This window comes from Nothoprocta perdicaria, unplaced genomic scaffold (assembly GCF_003342845.1).
Source record: "Nothoprocta perdicaria isolate Ctin4 unplaced genomic scaffold, notPer1 scaffold_1, whole genome shotgun sequence".
In the NCBI taxonomy this organism is placed as follows: domain Eukaryota; kingdom Metazoa; phylum Chordata; class Aves; order Tinamiformes; family Tinamidae; genus Nothoprocta; species Nothoprocta perdicaria.
The window spans coordinates 5,555,873-5,569,436 of NW_020454093.1; the positions used below are offsets into that span (position 1 = coordinate 5,555,873).

Consider the following 13,564-nt stretch of genomic DNA (forward strand, 5'->3'; position numbering starts at 1 on the left):
TAAGCTGTGTGAGAAGGACGGGGACCTGCAAAGGAAGCTTTATCATCAGCTTGATCAAACCACTTCCAGCACCAATGGTTTCCAGCACATATTTGTAGATACAGATCAAAGGTCATCTCAAAATCATATCAGTCTTAGTATGGCCTGCAAATTTTGGCAGTTTTCACCTTTATTTTTTTTTTAACACAAAAAAAAAAAAGAAGAAAAGGAAAAAGAAAAAGAAAAAAAGAACAAGCATTATTCTACTGTTCCACTGTATGTTATTTTGCTAAATATTGTATCGATTACAGTAAATGCTGCCTCTGACATTAACATGATTACATCTGTATCTCATCAAGGGGCTTGGAATAAAGTTCCAGTCCCTGTTTCCATGAGGGCAGCAATCCAGGACCCTCATCAAGTTTAGTCCTATGATGAGAGTAATCGTGATGACCTACTTCTAACTGGGATAGAGTCATCACTGCAATTCCTAGTGGCATTTTAATTTAATTAACTCATTTGCACTTGTTGCTTCTAAATCTCCAATTGCTTGCCTTCATATTTATGTATGGAAAATATGTCATGCAAAAGAAGTGCTCCCTACTCTCTGAAGAACAGCTCTTCTATAATTTCCAGAAGAACAATGTAAGGAATAGCGAATATTCAAACAGGAAACCTAAAACTTGTCACTTCATCTTTCTTCAGAGATTCCTCTCTCATCTTGGATGTGCAAGAGGATGAACAATATCTCACACTGAACTGTGTCACAGAAATACATATAGGAGCTTTGTATAACAAACACACAAGCGTTTCAACTGCATGACCAAACTTTGTCTGACTTTTCATTTGTACAATACCATGTCCTGTCTTTAGATATCTACTCATGTTTTCTGCTTTCTCTGTTAAAATTCATGGATATGAATCTGCCTCATAAACTAATTTCCCCCAAATCACCAACTCATTTGCAATGCTTTTAAAGTCTCCTTTGAGATACCCAGACACTAAACAGCAACATTAACATCACTATTGGTATTTTGTCTTCTTTTACCTTGCTTCTGTCATAAAATCATAGAATCATTATGGTAGGAAGAGAGCTTCAAGATCAAGCCCAACCATAAACCCAACACTACTATGCCTGCTAAACCTTGTCCCTGAGTGCATCATCTATACGTTTGTTGAATGCTGCCAGGAACAGTGACTCCACCACTTCCCTAGGCAGCCTGTTCCAATGCTTTACCACTCTGTGTAGAAATTTTTCCTAATATCCAGCCTGAACTTCTCCTGGCACAACTTGTGGCCATTTTCTCTTCAACTGTTGGTAGTTATTTTGGAGAAATATTGTCACCATGGAGTTTACCTAGATTCTTAGTTGCTGTTGTTTTTGTGGGAGATTAGTAGCCCAAGTGATTAGGTGTTCTGGAGATATGGAAATGGAGAATATTTGCTCAAGGTGATGTAGACACCAGATGAAACAAAGCTACTTTGCTGAAGAAGATAGGGTTTGGCCTCAATCATCTTTGGTCTGTGCATGCCTTTGGCAATGACAAAAAAACAAGATGGACCTCAAGCTATACTTGGTTTGAACTGATCTCCTCAGTTCATGTGATAGGAGCCGAAAAAGTACTTTCTGCTGAAACAAAGTTATCTTCTTGCTTTTCTATGAAAACTTCCATCCAAGGATTGATTGACATGAGATGATTATAAGGGCTTGGTCCATAACTGGAATATGATGACAGTCCTTAGAAAATTCACTGTGCAGGTGAATCTCATCTTGGAGGTCTCAGTTCTCGCTGATTTACCAAAGCTTTCCACTCACAGCATAATGTGGTAGAAGTTCTGAACTGCTTTGTCTCTCAATATAAGGTGTTAACTAGCAAGAAAAAAATGTATAGCCAGTAGATTCATAAGTCTCACACATGCATTCTTTGGTGAAGTATCACAGTAGCCATATCCTTTTAAAATTTATCACCTTTGGAAACTTAAAAGAGAAGTTATGTGCATTTCTCCAAAAAAGATTTGTCCAGGATGATACAGTTTTGGATAATCTTCAAACATCTTAAAGAGTCCTGAGACTCAGAAGAAGAGAGATGGGAACTTAGGAATGAGCTCTGCACTATGTTTAATCCACAGATCTAAAGTCAAGAGTACAACAAGAAAAGGTCAGGTAGAAATTAACACAATGTAGGAGTTTCAGAAATTGCAGTTTGTGGCTTACCCTTCAAGTCCTTCCCTGAGGTTTTCTTGCAGTATATGCTGGGCCAACTCCCACATAGAACTTGCTATTGTAGTCTTCAGAGATGTAAACATTCTGAAAAACATAAAATGAACCTTTCCTTTGTGAGAAGAAATGCTTCTGGTGTTAAATCACATCAACACATGTGCTTATCTATTTTAGTCTAAGTTGTATGATGGGTTGGATTTGTCTTCATAAGGAACACTGGCACATAGAATTAGCAAAAATTATGTGTTCAGGGTAAGCACAAGAGCCAAGAAGAGAGCGGTACCTAGAGCTCCCACGCAGCCCCTTGTACTGAATGCTGTCACTTCCCTCTGGTTGCACAGCTCCTGCACAAGAGGAAACCCATTAAAGCTTCGTCTGAAGTAGTTAGGCAGCACTTTGAGGTTTCACACTAACCGCTCAGGAGTCAGGCATAGGTGTCAGTCCTTTGGACGAGCAAGTTCATGTGCGTCAGCTGAGCCACAATTACAAACTGTTTTCTCTCAGTTATGTAGTATTTTAAGCAGCAGTGTAAAAGGTCTGATTCTGTGTGTTTTAGGCTAGGAGACTATACGTCAGCTGATGCAAAAGGACTTGTCAAGCACAGGAGTTCAGGTCTACCTTAGGCCTCTGAGAGAGGCCTCTTCCAGCTGATAGGTTACCTATAGCAGCAGCAGCAGCAATCAAAAAAAAAGTATTAAATGAAGGACTGAATTAAAAAAATACCACTCTCATGGTACTGCATCCCCATGTGGAGGGAGGTACATGTGCTGCACAACTGAGAAAGCGGAGGGAGAAATTAAGTTAAATTTTAGAGGCACTTTGTGGGGCTGTGGTAGGAAAGAGGCTCTGTATATATTGGTCCAGAGAAATCATTTCTCTGGTGCTGTGTGCCACAGACATCTATCAGCAGGCTGACATGGTCTTTAAGGCCTTCTTCTACCCCAGTGCCCTCTCTTCTTTGGGGCAAAAAGGAAAGTCACAGAGGAACTTGATTATCCTAGATTTTGTGAAACTGCTAGTTGTTGCATGCTAGACATGTATACAAGACCCAAGGCAGTTCAACTAGAAGGGAAAAGCAGCTTTAGTGTCCACTCATAAAAATGTTTTTGTGTTTAAGAGCTCCCAGTTTATTGTAACAGTTGTTTCACTTGATATAAGTACTTGTTACTGGTGACTGTATTGGAAAACAGTAAAAAAAGGAATTTCAGAGAACACCTCTTGTCTTCTCAAGATATGCTGCTACATACAAGAGTGTAGACAGGATCTTATGCGGTAATTTTATTCTTGTCCCTTTTCTTCCTTTTTTTGGGGGGAGGGGAGTGGAAGGGGAGGAGGAATGCAGAATTTTGAGTTTTTGATTTGTTTTACTGTAGCATTGGGTCCCAGAATAATATTCTCAACATCATTCCTTCAATACAGTCCTTCAACAAGAAGGACGCTAAAATGCATGTTATGTATGACCTTCAGAACCCACAAAGAAGAAACACATGCACATGCATACGGAGTGGGGGGTCAGTCCACCTGACACAGGCATAGCTTAGATTCCCTACTTTTAAACGTGAAAATGGAACAGCCCTCTCTGCTCATCTAGAAATAGAAATGAGTAAGTGCCTTTAAGGTTGTGCAGGGATGCCTTAGGTAGACCTGTTGGCCTTCTGAAGGTCCTTTAGACATCAGATATGTTTGTTCTGACCTAATATTATGTTTCTCTCTGGATTGTCCCTAAAGAATGATGTTGGCTCAAGAATAGAACTGTTTATTACCTCTGACTCTGCCGGGAGGGGTCATGATATTTAGGGAGGAACATTGCCATCAGAATGATCTTCTTGTTTGTCCCATCCTGTTTATGCGGTATTGTCTGCTCTGTAACCCTGCTGAGCTACCTCAGCCCTGCCTGAGGTGTCAAGTCCTGTGCCGGCCGAGCAGGATGTGGGCCTTTCTTCAGAATATAGAGTGGGTGGAAAACTACTAGAAAATAAAAATAAATTCTTTTATTCTCACTTTACAAAACTAGGATACAAACTGTGATTTTTTTTACCCACATGAAGTTGCACAAGCAAGCAGCGTTTTGATCAGCAGAGGTTATTTTTTATGCCAAGAGAGTTAATGAGTAATAGTCCCTATAACTTTCTCCCTCGGGGGATTTACCTGGTTCTTTTCTTTCAGATGTCATTCTTTTATTTTGGATCAAGGCTTATGTTTGGGAACCTATTGTTTGGCCTTGTTTTAATTTTTTTTTTTTTCCTTTTGCCAGACTATTCTTTTCAGCTACTCATCAGTTGTTTGTTAACCAATTTTCTTGAAAATCCCTGAATTCATCATACTACCTGCTTTCTGCAAAAGCTGTTCTCATCAAGCAAACAACATTCTTGTGGAGAACAGTGAGTTGCATTGCTGCAGATAATCCTTAAATGTGATTCTAGTCGTTCAATCTAATATTTTTTCTGAATGTCCTCACTGTGATTTCTTCTTACATCACACAGTGAAGAGAAAATTTAACTCTTGACAGGATTTAATCACTGATGCTACATATAGTATAAAGTCCAGTTATGTGAAAGTACATTTATACAGAGATCTTATAACTGTTAAAACTTTGGGTAACTTTTCATGGAGACCAAGGCTTAAAGCCTGTGGTTGCAGATGAAATGTTTCTCACCACGGCTTTGAATTTTTTTCAGCCTCTTCTGTTATTTTCTCTTTGGATTGATACAAAGTAGTAGGAGTCTGTTTGGACACACACGAACTGCACCTGATCTTGCTTGCTTTTCTTCTAAGTTCAGTTTTAACCCTATCCTGAATTTTCTCACTTCCATGTTTTGCAGGAAGCAAATTTGAACATCCTTATGATTTATTCTATTTTATTTGTAATAATCTCAATATCTAATGAAGCTTGACTTTAAGCTTTTAGCTATGGAATTGCAAGCATTGCAGAAAAGCAGCAGTAGTGTGGCAAGTTGGCACTTACTTACATTATGTATCAGGTCTGCACCTGGAGAACTGTTGTGCACCCACAGGTATTTGGGTGCAGCTGGACAATCAGCAGGTTGTTCCCTCATAGCGGCCATCCTGGTAGCTTGGTGCTGGCAGGCTGGCAAACAAAACTGACCATTCATTTGTTATTCATTTCTAATGAACGCTTAAACTTTATAACTGGCGCTTGTTTTATTTTAGAGGTTGAAGTTTAGCTTTATTCTCTAGACACAATCTATAATTATCTTTCAAAAGTTAACTGCAGAAGAGAATACAATATAGGCAAGGACCACAAAATAAACTGGGCCAGAGAGGAAGAATATTTTAAAAAAATCACAGTGCTACCAGTCAGGGTTAGGAAATACTGCATTATATTCTAGACCCTTAATTGAGGGAGCATTTATTATGAGGTGTATATTGCATTTCACCGCTCCTTGCCATACCCGATGGGGCCTTCCCCAATATTTAAAGACCTTTTATCCGATGGAAAGAGAAGAAATTAACAGGCTAGTTCATAATTTTTTCATGTGTTGTCTTGTTATTGCCTCCTGGTTTTTGTCTTTGAGGTTGGGCCTATGTGCAAGGAAGAAGAATGAGTGGGTCTGTTTGCCGTGCATGAGATTGTTATGGGGGGATGAAACTTCTGAAATGGGTAGTTCTGGGACCATTTGTAGCTCCAGTTGGAGAAATTTCCATAGCATGATTTAGCGTTACGTGGATTTCCACATTGGTTTAGGCGAGTGTTACTTCTGCAACGTGTCTGTTTGTTTGCAGTTTGGAAATGCATACTGTAAAAACACAGCGTGATTGATGCCTGCATCCTCCTCCCCGATGAGGCTCGCTGGGGGCCGGCCTCACCCTGCACCTCGGGCGCGCTGCGGGCAGAGCCGCGGAGCTGCAGCCGGAGCTTCCCTGCTGCCAGGCGCGCTCCGGGTGCCCAGGGTGCCGGCCGAGCTGCCTTTTCCCATCGCATGCTCTTGACCAAGGTGAGGAAGCCCAAAGACACTGCTCGGTGCTGAGGCAGACCATGGAGCATCTGGTGGGTCCCTGAGCCCTGGTCTGGCAGCGGGAAGGGCTGCGTTTCACAAGCCACAGAGAGCAACCTAAGGGACATCACATAGCATTTTAAGCCAGACTGCTTCCCAACCCAAATGCTGTATTGCAAATGTTATAGCACAACTGCACAAGATGGTAAGTGAGAAATGAAAGGTAAAGCAAGAAATTCTACTATGAGGGCTACATCTTCTGGGAAAGAGTCCTTTTCTCTTACACACAGGTTGCCCCATTATAGCCAGCAGTTTGCACACCCTGAGCAAGTGAGGTCACTTGCACTTTGTGTTAGATCTGTTTCCCCACACACACGGTTATTAACACTTAAAAGGTCTGAGAATTGGCACTGCTTGGTGTAATGAGGTGTAATGAAATAGATAGCTAGTACTGGTATACATGAAAAAAATACTTGCAATTGCTTTCATCTGTTTTGTCCAGAGAGAAGTTGACAGAATAATATAGTGCTGCAAAAGCATTTACACTGAAACATCAAAAATAGCTTATACACAATGGTCCAGGAGAGATGATTTAGAGCAGCAAAGAACAGATTGTTCAAGTTGTGAGCATTGTATTTCAATTAAAACATTCTTCTCTCTGCAGTGGTTATAATGTACTGGGGCTTCAGCTGGAGGGGAGAGAGAGAAAGACTTTTCAGATCTTTCCTTCCCACAAGTAGCTTAGAGATTATAGTAGCCTGGTGAATTCTTTGCAAGGATGAATTGCAGCAGCAAAGTCAGGTGCTAATGCGCAGCTGCCAAACCTTCCTTTCTCCAGTCTTTGTCCTCAGTCAGGGCACCCGCTTAGCTCCTTCCAGCCAGCTACTTGTCCCAGTCCCATGAACCTGCACGTGGGGCACGAGCAGCTGCCTGTTCAAAACCACGTCCCACTGCAGAGGAAACCTTCCCCAGTCTTGGCACAGCTTTGCACATGAATTTCCTATTTGCAAGTACCCGAATTCTGAAATGTCTAGCAGTTCTACCTGATATTTATAACATTTACAGGGAAGTGAGTGATTCTTAAGGCGAAGTTTTTCAACCTTCCTCTGAAATGCAAATCCTAATAGAATATTCTTATTATGATAATTATTTATTTTAAATTGCATGTCTCTTATGTTTATTTGCATATTGACTTTATTACCTAGCATTAGGTACCTCTACTAACTTGCCAAGAAAAAGGAAATAAAACAATAAAAATATATAAATCTTCAGTAAATCAGATAATTGCACTCCAAATAAATTTTATCTTGTTATTTGGAAGATGGTCAAAATTTTGTTTTGAAGTGTTTTCCCCTTGCACAATTTTGTTTAACAGTCTAGCCATCTCATGGAAAAAGAAGGCAATTTCAGTTGAAAAAATATTTTAGATAAACAGCCTCTGATCTGTTGTTACCTAATAACCAGATATAGTTGTAGATATAGAACCAGATATAGAACCAGACAGATATAACCATGGAGGTCTTTCCTAATGATTATGATCATCATATGATTGTAGGATAATTTAGTTTGGATTTCACATGTGGTCCTGCTCCCATAATGTCTAATGACGTATTTATCTTCCTTTCTACTTAGAGATCCACTGGTATTTAGTATGAGAGTTCTACATTATATATATATATATATGTATTATTAAAACACTCTGGATTGTTGTCAACAAGGCAGTGGCTTTTAGATGACAACACAAATTACATTCAAAATCTTGCATTTTAAGCACATTGTGGCTGTGAATTCTAGTGAAAGAAAACTTTATTTTTTGAATGTGGGCAGCCCCTTATGACACCCAATTTGCACTGGCACTGGCTGAACAAGTGTAGCCCTTCAAACACACTTACAAATATTCTTCATCTACCAGATCCATACTTGGATTTCTAAATTCTTATTTAACTATTTAACATTATATTATCGATATTCTTTTAAATAGCTTTCATCTTTCAAAAGTTAGAGAAGCTTGTCTGGATGCTTAGGTGAATTTTGTTGTCATTTGTCCATAATTTAAACGGTAGAGCAAGATTTTGGTTCCAAACTAAGCCTCGGGAAATGCTACCAAAGTCAGAGAGCTAGGAGTGCCAGAAGTATCTATGGTCTCCTATACCTTACAGTTGTATTGTGTGCAGTTGTATTGTAGTACATGTACAGTTGTAGAGTTGCATTGCTCTGATTTCCAACGAGTTATAATTCAACCATTAGAAGTAAAACAGTTATGAATATCACAGTTCTATGTGACATCATTTAACCTGTTCTCTTTTTTTTTTTTTTTCTCTAACAAAATTGCTCATTGTGAAAAAATTCACAAAATGTGTATGCTGCAGCTTTCATGGTTGAGTATTTTGGGTTGTTTCCTTTGTTCTTTTTTTCTGTTTTTTTTTAGGCGCACAATAGCATGACTTGCATGCTTTTGAAATAAGAGGTTATTAAGTGATGATAACATGTCTCTTGTCTGCATAGTTAATCTAGAATTTTCTCTACCACATTCCTAGCAAAATAAGCTCTTTTAACGAAATAATGTCCACAGTAAACTCAAGTGTATCCCCTCATCTCTGAAGCAAACTGCAGAATTCTTAGTGAAAAATGAAGGACTCCTAAAAGTTACTCTTCAGTGAGATTTGGTATGCTAAGCATTACATGGCAATCATTTTATAAGATATTCCATCCAGCAAGAATAACTGTATAGATATGAATGAAATTATTTTTCTTGTCTCTTAATAATCATGAAATAATAGTTTAAAAATTCTTAAGACTTGATCATGATCTTAATTATTTTTAAGCCCAAAGCCAGTTTAATGTGTTATTCCCAGTCCAAACTAAGCAAAGAAAGTGAGAGTGGAGGGCTTTACTTAATATTATTGAATTCTGTCCATTTCTGTCAAAGGATTATCTAGAAAGCTTTTTTTTTCAATAATAGAATATTACATATTCTATAATAAATATAATAATATGCAGTTAAGTTTTTCCAGCTTTTCACATTAAGAATTATAGTTTTGGAAAGGAATTAGATTCATTTCTTTGTGTTCTGTACTGATATAGCCATACAAGTTTTCCTCACTTCAAAAACCCTGGCTACTTTCCAATCCCTGGCATCTCAATGTGAAGGAATTCCAGTAAGGTGAAGCTCAAAGCTTGGAAGGAACAAGCAGGAGCAGAGCAGATAGAAAATTGCAGAAGTGGTACAGTTCCTAAAGTTGTCTTTTGTAACAAACAAACAAAAAGCCCTGCTCCTCCACTAAAACTGGCAAACCTGCTGTTATCTTAGTGAAGAGAGGTATCCAGAGTGCAGCCTGTGCACCTTTTTAGAGCTCCTTGCCAATGTAGCATCTCTTCTCAGCTCAGGAAACAAAACGGGACCGTTGTTCTCAGGAGGAAAGTCCCTCCCTGCAAGAGGGTCTCCCCAGATTTAAATGGAATTGGATTTTCTAGTTAAAAGTTCTGAAGATGACAGATAAAGATAAGGGGTTAGGAAAGAATTCAGTAGCAAATAGTCCGTTCATGAGGCTGCAAAGCTGTAAGTGGAACAAGTTTTCTGATACCACACTTCCTTAATTACGAAATGCACAAGTACAATAAAGAGCACAATTTGAGTCTTAGCCCACATGGCACAAAGTGCTTAAGATGATGCTGTATTTGCAAACAGGACATTAGGTAGATTAGCACGATACAGAGCAATTCAATTAGAGACAGAGTGACCTTTTACTGCTTATGCTTAGAAGCAGCAGAAGGAATCTGCCTATAATGAACATTTAGTTATCTCTACTTCATTGCTGTTTTCAAGCATTACCTAAATGAATGTGTCTTTTTGATCTTGCAGAGGAATTTAGATGTCTGTAGCCTTGCAGCAGGGGGATTTCCCTTTCTCAACTCAATATTCTGAGTATTGTCAAGAAGGTCATACGTATGTTCTCAGTAATAAAACGGTAACTTCAGTTTAACTATTGAAATATTGATTTCACCCCTGGGAAACTACCAAGCTGGGTGTCATTAAAATAACATTTGCCACTTTGCAGTAATTGCAATAATGTAGTATCTCCTCTGGAGGACCACAGAACAACAACACTGGAGGACCACAGTCCCTCACTTGCTGCCCTTCCCACAGTGACAGTTGTGCCAGAAATGGTGCCTGCTGCAGGTAACATGTATTGCATGCATTACCTTGCCTTATTTCCTTTAAAGTCAGAATTACAACTTAGGTTAAGGTTTGGTTTCTTCAAGAAGCAAAGGCAAAGTCATTTAAAAAAATCTACTGAGTTCACCTAAGAAAAATAGTATCATTTATATATCAAAACTAATGAGTACCAGGTGATTGATGTGATTGAGACTTTGGTTTTATCTCTCTTCTATATGATAGAGTGTTATGACCCCTTCACATCATGCTGGTAAATTGGCTCAATAACGACTCAGAAAATGCCACCTGCATTCCCTACCCAGCATCTGTCTTTTACTACAAGTCCTTTAATTGGAAATATTTTTTCCAGCTATTTTTTTAAGAGAAAAGAATATTGTTCTTGCATTTGAATACCTTGTACCTCCTTTGTTTTAAAAAGTAATGCTTAGCACATACAGCATGTGGTTCTGAATAATATCCACCAAAATAACAAATACAGCAAAGTGTATAGTGTCAGAAAATGGTTTGTTGAGGGCTGGTTTTAGTTAAGAGAGGAGAAAGGCACCTGGCAGTGATGTCTTGGACAACCCTCAGGTACAGCTGCTTGACTCCAGAGGAGCTCTCCTTGCTGCAAGTGAAACAAGGAGAAGAAATTAGATGGGGAATTGGATTGTAGGAATGTAAACAGTAAAGGATAGGAAATGGCCCAGGGGAGAGGCTATGGTTTGTGGTATGTTCAGTTATGTGAAGCTAACCATCTGGATTTCTGGGAATTTAATCAAGTGCCAGAAAGTCCAGACAGATAATTAGCTAAGGTGTATGTCTGTAACGCTGACCCCGCCAAAGCCAGGAGTGCTGAACGGGTTAATGAAAGCCACAGGTTCCAGCTGGGAAGCTCACAGGAGTGTGACTGAGTCAAGGGGGGAAACCATGAACTCACTGTGTGGACTCATCAGATAAACTGAAAGGAAAACTCTCTATCCTCATGGAAATCCCCAGCTAAACTCTGAGTAGGGAGTGGGGAGCAGCACTTCTGGTAGCTTTCCAGGACAAGGAGACCATATATGTACATCATCTCAGGGTCATTGTTAAAAGGAATATTTCCATCCCACTCCTTGCACATATATTTTCAAAGCAAGAATGACTAAAGCTTTTACCAATTAAGGCATTGCTAGCTCATGAGGGACTTGAGACTCTAGTTTTTCAAGGGAGAAGAGAGTGCTAAAGAAAACACTTCTGTCATGGGTTGCCCCAGACCTTGATTCCTCCAAAGCTGCTGTAACAACTGCAGAGCATATATGCTAGTTTGCTCCTGAGCTTCTTTTTGGAACGAACCAACTATTTCCTCCCAAGAAGAAACCCAGATGTGGCCGCTTTGGTTCCAGGACATTCTCCATGAAACTTGTAAGGATGTTGGCTGTGCAAGGGCACATCTCTCAGTCCACCAGTTTTTTGGCATTACCTCCCTAAGCCATGTGCTCACCTACATCCCATACAAGCATGACACATCACTGCTTTCTGATAGGAAAATGCTGTGCTTGCGGGTTGTCAAGACTCACTCTCTAGCTGTATATTCTTTATCCCCATCTGGGAAACTGAAAACAACTGGCACATTGTAGAGACACAGAGGAGCAAGCTGGGACCCTGAGGAGACCAAAGCTGTAGGGATCAGGCAGCTTCTGGCAGGTGCCTTGGCACTTTGGCACAGACAGCTATAGCTGGTGTGCTGAGCAATGCCAGCTTGCATTTCAAGAACTGCAGCCAGCCTTTGTGAAGCCTAGAGATGCCACTAGAAGGCCTGGTGCAACCCCACATAAATGTGCACGCTATGCCAATAGCATCAGGTCTTTGGTGACAAGACTTTTACTGGACTTCTCCTTCCAACGACTGTATTCCAGTGTCCCCTTCCAATAGCGACTGTATTTAGGTCGCTCTGGTCTGGTGCTGGGACTGGGTCTCCAGCTTGGGAGCCCAGCTGCCACCTTTATCGCTTTAACTCCTGGAGAAAGGACCACCTCGCTGTTGGATCCTTATATGCTACAATTCCTCAGGAGAAGGTGCTCCAGAAGGACACCAAGCTTCTGGAAGCAGGAAGGAGCTAACCTTGGGTGAGTCAGACTCAGAGGATGATTGTTGCTAGAGCAGTGAGCACAGCTACACATGTGCTTGGGTAATGATAGGTGCTTGTCTCCTATTCAATGACACAGGCTCATGGATGGTCAGGGATGTGGAGCTGCTGGAGAGAGTCCAGCGCAGGGCTACGAGGATGATCAGGGGCCTGGAACATCTGCCCTATGAGCAAAGGCTGAGGGAGCTGGGCCTGTTCAGTGTCTATAAATACCTCAAGGGAGGCAGTGAGGAGGAGGGGACTGACCCCTTTTCAGTGGTGGCCAGCGATAGGACTAGAGGAAACGGCCACAAGCTGAGGCACCAAAAGCTCCACAGGAATCTAAGGAAAACATTCTTAACAGTGAGGGTGCCAGAGCACTGGAACAGGCTGCCCAGAGAGGTTGTGGAGTCTCCTTCTCTGGAGATCTTCCAAACCCGCTTGGACGCAGCCCTGTGCCACGTGCTCTAGGTGACCCTGTGGGTACAGGGGGCCTGGACTAGATGATCTCTAGAGGTCCCTCTCAACCTTATGCATTCTATGATTCTCTGATTCTCTGATATGAGGGAAGGACTGTCATGGGTTGCAAACATCAGCCAGGTTGTTAGAAAGTAAGTGAGGTGTGTTGAGCTAAAATAAGACCTAGGCCAGGCTTGCTACATGCTTGGTGCCACCTCTTATCAAAGCCTTCTTTGTCCCCATCCCAGCCAGGCCCCAGAGGCTGACTTCACCCCAGTGAAGGACTTCTGCTGTCATATGTTGAGAAGCAGAGAGTGCAAGTGTAAGTGGAGCAGGAACAGGAGTGGGGGGCAGCCTCCAAAATGAATAATAAGCAAAGTGGGGTGTCTTTTTGGAGTCCTCCGTTGTGGTATTGGGTGGAGCTCAGCACAGAGGATGGTGAATGACATGTTCGTGTCAAGCTACACCTGGAGCATGTTGGTGAATTAGTGTGAAGAGGTTGTAGAATTAGGACAATACAAGATTCGTTTTACGTTTTGCTGGTCTGCTCCAGGGAGGCTAATCATGAAGAGTGTGGGCATGAGTCATCCTTCATCAGATGATCCGAGGCCCCAGATACCTTGCACATTTCACAAAAGCAATAGCCTAAATGTCTCTGTAAGCACCAAAACTCAGCACTTAGCTTA

At 40.9% G+C, this 13,564-nt stretch overlaps 1 long non-coding RNA gene across 1 annotated transcript; it reads right to left on the reverse strand.

Annotated features, from left to right (window-relative positions):
* Positions 1-1,682: 1,682 nt before the first annotated feature.
* Positions 1,683-10,935, reverse strand: LOC112946757. The gene is made up of 3 exons (XR_003249291.1): positions 10,878-10,935; positions 2,195-2,287; positions 1,683-2,111 (listed from the first exon to the last, which is right to left on the reverse strand). It is a non-coding gene; the product is annotated as an uncharacterized LOC112946757 (long non-coding RNA).
* Between the last annotated feature and the right edge of the window lie 2,629 nt (positions 10,936-13,564).